Genomic DNA, 6639 nt, shown 5'->3' with positions numbered 1-6639 from the left:
AAAGAAACAACAGGCAGTTGTGTGTAGCATTTTGTATCGGAGGATATGGCAAGTGAAAATAAAAAGTCTTGGCTTATTTTACTATTTGTTGGTGGCCTTGAGAAAGCCGTTCGAGATTGTCAGTCGACGATCCCGGTGGAAGTGTGGGTGGTATGCGCTTGTTTGTGCACGACCTAGATTCTAGTGGTGTGACATTGCATTGTCCAGAGAGAGAAATATAAAAAAAAACAAGAGGGTAAAGGCAGCGCAGTTAACCAGGTGAATTGTGCGGTTGATTACTCTGCACAGGGGGGATAAGGTAAGGGAATAAAAGATGAGAAGAGAAGATAAAAGGTTATGCAAGTCCCGCGCACTGTGGGAATCGATGTAAGCGAAGCTTTCTGTGCTGTTTGCTTTGATTGGCGATGAATTTCGGTGATCTTGACGTCGAATATTTAGTTTTTTCAACGTTCAGGGCAACACAAGAATGGTGAGTTGATGTTAAATGCTACCTTGACTTCACCACTGCTACTTGTCTGCTAGCACGCAGAACACACAGGGAGAGGCATTTGCTTGTGGGATTGTTGTGTTTGATATTTCATAACCTGCGAGAGGGTTGAGCATTGTATTTGCCTCACATGGCACATCGCATCGTGGCAGAAGTATTAAACTGCAATTGAATTATGGGCGGTACGTGCCAAACCACATTTGGATTATGAGGCACGCTATAGTGGCGGACGCCAGATTAAATTTTACGTCAAGGTGTTCTCTGAACGCGTCTCTAAATATAGGTGCATGCGCATTTTTTATTACGCCCCCATCGAAATGCGGCTACTGCTGTCGGGATCACATCCGCGACCTCGAGCAATGCCATAACCGCAAAGCTACCACGGAGGCACAAAAGTGTTGATTTCAGGTGCGACCGCTTCCGCAGTCTTGCCTAGACACTGCCGTGCGCTTGCTCTGCTTCTGCACGCCCTGCATAAGTTGTCCGCTTGACATATTTTTTTATAGTGTTTCTCTTTCATAATAGCAGAAACGTACCGAACCATACCCCGAACTTAAATTTATCTCGTTTCCCTTTAAGCGCTGTCGTGTGTAGTAGCACGGCCGCCTGGATCGGCGCTCGCGGTGGGGTTCAGTCGTTCCATTTTGACGGAGAGGCCGTAATTGGGAACAAGCGTTGACCAAAAGGCTCTACGGCACTTTGAGTGTGCAACTAGAATATGGTGACACTGCCCGGTAGGGAGGCCGCGAAGGGAGACCACGTAAACTTGAGCGGCTAGATTAGTGGCGCGAGCTGGTGGTGCAAAGCTCAACCACACAAACTCAGAGCCAATTACTTTATTCTGCTTAGCTGCTGGCGTAAATTTTCGACAGCAGCGTGATCGTGTTCACAATTAAGCCGCTGCAGTAAATCTGCACCAGCAGCGGAGCAGAATATAGTAGGTTACCGCAATGTTACCACTGTGTTTGTCTGGTTCAGCTCTGCGCCACCAGGCGGCTGCACCGCTCCGGCCGCTCACGTTTACGCCCCCGCCCCACCGGCAATACGCCCAAACCAACTCCGTTTGCCGGAATAGTGGGCGAGCTTAAAGACCCTAATGTTTGCTGAGCCCGATACGCCCAGCCAAGTTCTGTCCAATGCCATGCGGGTTTTGAGGATGGCATGCGCTGTTGCGTTCTGGCACGTCGGTGCCCAGATAGATCAGTTGCTGGACGCATGTGCTTGAAAATGAGCGGTGAATTTGGCGATGAAAATCGTAGCGAGCGTTACTGTAAACTGTGCGCACCGCTCGCCAGGCTGTGTGTTACGGCGCTGCAGTGGGCGCGCGAAATTTGAGCGCTGGTCACCCATTGCAGAAAGGGGCGTAGCCGCTCCTTTCGCCGCAGCGCGGCGCGTACGCCCTTCCCCTCGACACCCGTGCTACGGCTGCGCGCGAGGCGATTTCCTTCAGCTTTAAAATATTGCTTTATAAGAAACCACGCAAAGTTATGCTGAACAAAAAGCCGCACAAGAGCACGAATGCCCCCCCCCCCCCCTCCTTTTTTTTTGTCTTTGAGCTCCAGCCTTTTCGGGGCGTTGCTGCCCGATGAGAATACACTAGTTGGCGAAAGTTGGCGGTAAAATTACTTCCGCGTGCTCAAGCGCGGCATGCCAATGAAAACCTTGCAAGCGAGAGAAGACATTCGAGCTCTATCTGTTAGAAGGAATGCCACCTGACTGACTAGGCAACGCAGATTTTTTTTTTTGCGCGAAACCACAGGCCGCAAGCTTTTGTTTATGACTTTTGGTATCTGCGACTGCATATTGCTTGAATACCTCCCCCCCCCCCCAAAAAAAAAAACTCTGGGGACAGCAGTCCGCTTCAGGCGCGGCGTCTCGACCGACTCGCAACTGTAGTCGGTGCTCAAGAAGTGTAACGACCACACAACGCTACTGGCGGACCTGTCAATGGGACAAGAATATTGCCGGGATATGGCTTTAGCCACATTTGCCGGAGAGTTTCATCCCCTGAAAACTCGTGAAAGTTTAGACTAAGCTTTTTCTCGGTGCTCGATTTGCAGCCCCGCCACACAGCAGTACGGCACGTTTCTAAATATACAGTAAATTACACGCGGAATCTCAGGCCAGATTATAAAAACAACTCACTTGCCTCAAGTCAATGTGGTGTGACAACGTGAAAATGCGTATGAAAACATATATTCTAGTCGCACCGTGCGTTCAGCAGTAGTAGTTAAAAGGAATAGAGAGAGTAGTTCGAGGCTTAGAAAAGAAGCCGCTTCGAAACCACTGATGCATCGCGGGAACTTCACAAAGTAAAAGCGATCAGCGAGCAAGCACCCCCAATAATTAATTTGGCCTGTACATCGGGCCGGAGAAAATGTACTGCAAAGTAATTATACCACGGTGATGTCTGTATATGAAGACTTCCGTGAACATAGCGCTGGACCAGAGAACGTAGCCATGTAGCGACCAAGATGATGAAATGCGTTTCTTTTGAAAGGGAAAAGTGAACGAATAAAAAGAAAAAAATGACAAGCGTGGTAAGGGCCAGCGCTTAGGCGCAGCGGCAACTCACTCGCCGGATTACCATGTCTCAAGGCATATATATGCGCCACACAAAACGCCACACAAAGTCGCGTAGACACCCTGCCTGTGCCTCAGCTGCACCTCGGTCGTATTATGCTTCAGAGAACAGCCCTCACAGTGCAAAGCCAACTTAAAGATACATAACCATGTACCTTGATTTTCGTGCAGTTTCCTGTAGCTGTCAAAATACTTCTGGGCCAACGATCAACTCATGTTCACCACTTGCACGATGTCAAATGGGGATATCAAAGCATCTCCACGGCCGCGATGCCGTCAGCAGGGGTTACAGGTGTGCGCCGTGTCGCTTTTGACAGGCACCTGCGTGGTGGTCGTTTCTAGTCGGCGGCGCCGGCGCCGGCGGCGTGGAAACTAAAACCACAAATTTAGAGACAGCTGCTTCACTGCATCCTTCTTTGCTAAACTGGTTGAAATTGTGGCCTTTTCATACTAGGGCCTGAGAAGACCGAACACAGAGATGTTCAGAGTGCGAGAAATACAAAACTTCTTGTAAGTCTTTTGTTCTTCAGCCAACATATTAAAAAAAAGTTGGGCACATATCTAAAAGCGTCTATGTGGAGTATGTCTGCATATTCGTGGAGAAAGGAATATTATAGAGCCTTGCTGTTCTATAGTTCAGTGCAGCTGTCGGTGTCAGTTGCACTCAATTTTTTATATGAATGCAAAAAAGAAAGCACCACAATGCAATACACACGCACGTTTTTTTGCATGTAGAGACGCAGAAAAACTCCTTCGAATGCAACGGCCGGAATAATGCCAAAACTTCCAACCGACATCTTAAACTCACCAGAGCTAGAAATGTTTATCTTGCTACAAGTTCCACCTATCTTTAATGCCGCTATCACACATATCGCCGATTCTACACGCAACCACACTGCCCACGACCCTCGAGCCGTGATTCTGACGCTCTTTCTTCTCGTTGTGCCATATTGTACTTTTGAAGGAGAAGATTCCGTATCCCACGTTCCGCTGACTTGTGGCGACACGCATGCGCAGACGCGTGGAGACCACAGTTACTTTTGTTTGTATTGTGTTATTCATTGCTCCCCTGCTTGACCCCCTGCTTGAGACAGGTAAGAATTTAAACGAGAAAACAACATCCACAAAAAAGTAGGATTAACTTAAAAAAAGAAATCCTTATTTATGCTTAAATAATGCGCCGACCTCTCCGACAAGCAACATCGGCGGCGGTGGCAGCGCGGCGACGTCTCGGCGCACACTTCGAGCCGCATGGATGAATGGATGCTATGAGCGCCCGTACGGAACGGGGTTGTGGGTGGCGCCACCAAGCTCTTCTTAATACACTGCCGGACGTCCTGCCAATATTATAAAAGACAAAAGAAAAAACACGCGATAAATTTACATAACCAAAATTTATTAACCCCTATTGGGAACATTGTTTTTGTACACCTGCGTTGTTTGTCGTTTCGCTATTGTTCTTCCACGAGTTTTCCAATAGCCTCTTAGTAATCTCTATTGCGGAAACGTTCACGTTCCTCCTGCTGTTGCTGAATCTAAGGGCTTCAAGGAGGCCAGAGATACCTAAATCTACCACTGAGCAGGTATCTTCACACAACGAGAAGGAGAGTGCACAAAGAATGCTGAAACACCTATAGTAGAGTCAATGCGCGTGATTCTCGGTGGTCTCGAGACTCCGGCCGCTAAAGGTGCCCTACAAGTGCTCGCCACGCTAGAGCCGCTTATCGCAGCTCTTCATATGCTATAAAGATTTTGTTTAGCGCTTGTGCTGTTCACGCAGGGGAGGCCCACACACCAGCTTCGTCCTAGCGCCTCTATTTTAAGTCAACTTCAATTGGTGACTACAGACTTGATACAAAACCTGATAGTGGCTTCATGGATGACATTTGTGAATGTTTATCATGAGAGTGTTGAACTTGCTTTCACCTTTGCGCATCCCTCTTCCTATGTCATCATCCTTCATCACACCTTTATGTCCCTGTTCCCCTCCCCCTGTGCAGAGTAGCAGGCTAGAGCGCCTTTGCTCAGGCCGACCTCTCTGCCTTCTTTGAATCAAATTATAGATATATACAAATATATATATATATATATATATATATATATATATATAGACGAGAAGAAAGGGGGTTAACCGAGGGACCCGATATTTATTAGTCATATAATGAGAAGCCAACAAACACTGACACCAAGTACAACATAGGGGAAACTGCATGTGCTTAATAAATGAAATAAAGTAATGATAAATTAATGGAAATTAAAGTGGATGAAAAAACAACTTGCCGCAGGTGGGAACCGACATGCGAACCGACTTGCCGCAGGTGGGAACGCGACATGCGAAGGTTGTGGGTTCGGTTCCCACCTGCGGCAAGTTGTTTTTTCATCCACTTTAATTTCCATTAATTTATCATTACTTTATTTCATTTATTAAGCACATGCAATTTCCCCTATGTTGTACTTGGTGTCAGTGTTTGTTGGCTTCTCATTATATGACTATATATATATATATATATATATATATATATATATATATATATATATATATATATATAGTTATATAATCATATATATAGTTATATAATTATATATATAATTATATATAGAGAGGTAAATCTCTCTCAAAAGCTGTACACAATCGTCACTTAATCCTTCTCCTTCACGAATATCCCAAGAAATGTTGCGGTCTACATTGTCATACGCTCCTGTAATTTCTAAAGAAGGTCATATATAACGGTCTCGTTCGTACTCTGAATATTTCAATACACAGAGTAAAGACAAATAAGTTATCATCCATACGCCTACCTATTCTGAAGCCCATTCTGAAGTTCCCCCGAAATGCCATTATTCCCTGCCCATGCTTGCAGCTTTAATGTAATTACCTGCATTGCTAATCTGTATATTACCGATGTAATGGTAAGCGGTACATATGAGTGCCTTCTACATTTCTCCCCTTTACCTTTATATGTTAAATTCATTCCAATTTATTGCTGACTGCTTGGTATTCGTCTATCTTTCAAAGGTTTTTCTGCTGTTTTCAACATAGCTTCCTTACTTCTTGGTTCTAGTTCATTATTCAGCCTAACCTTGTCTAGCCCTGTGGCTGTGCGCTTACGAATTTTCTCTTCGGCATTCTTCAAGTTGAAATTTGTCAGAACCATTTCCTTTTCCTTCTGGTTCTCTTTCATGCTCTTTCTTTCCTCACACACAACTTCGTAATTGCCTTGGAAAGATTCGGCTATTAATTTCGGATGTAATTTATAGCCGATCCCCTTCCCAAATTGTTTCCATCTTCGTCTAGGATATTTTGTTGTATTGTGCCAGACTTCTTGCCTAATAAGTTTGTGTGGGTCCAAAATATTCTAAGTGCGAATTATTTTTCTCACGCATTTCTTACAACCAACGTTCCATCTCACCATTTGTCTACGCTTGAACCATTATTTCAACCATAAATTTTTCTACTGGTGTAGTTCCAATTTTCTGGCTACTTCATCCTGCGGTAACTACGCTTTTCTTTTTTGCCTGCCGGCGCTGTCGGGATGCTTTCTGTCATTCGGCGAACGCTTCTCCTATCT

This window comes from Dermacentor albipictus, chromosome 2 (genome assembly GCF_038994185.2).
Source record: "Dermacentor albipictus isolate Rhodes 1998 colony chromosome 2, USDA_Dalb.pri_finalv2, whole genome shotgun sequence".
NCBI classification, from domain to species: Eukaryota; Metazoa; Arthropoda; class Arachnida; order Ixodida; family Ixodidae; genus Dermacentor; species Dermacentor albipictus.
This window is presented reverse-complemented; position numbering follows the sequence as displayed.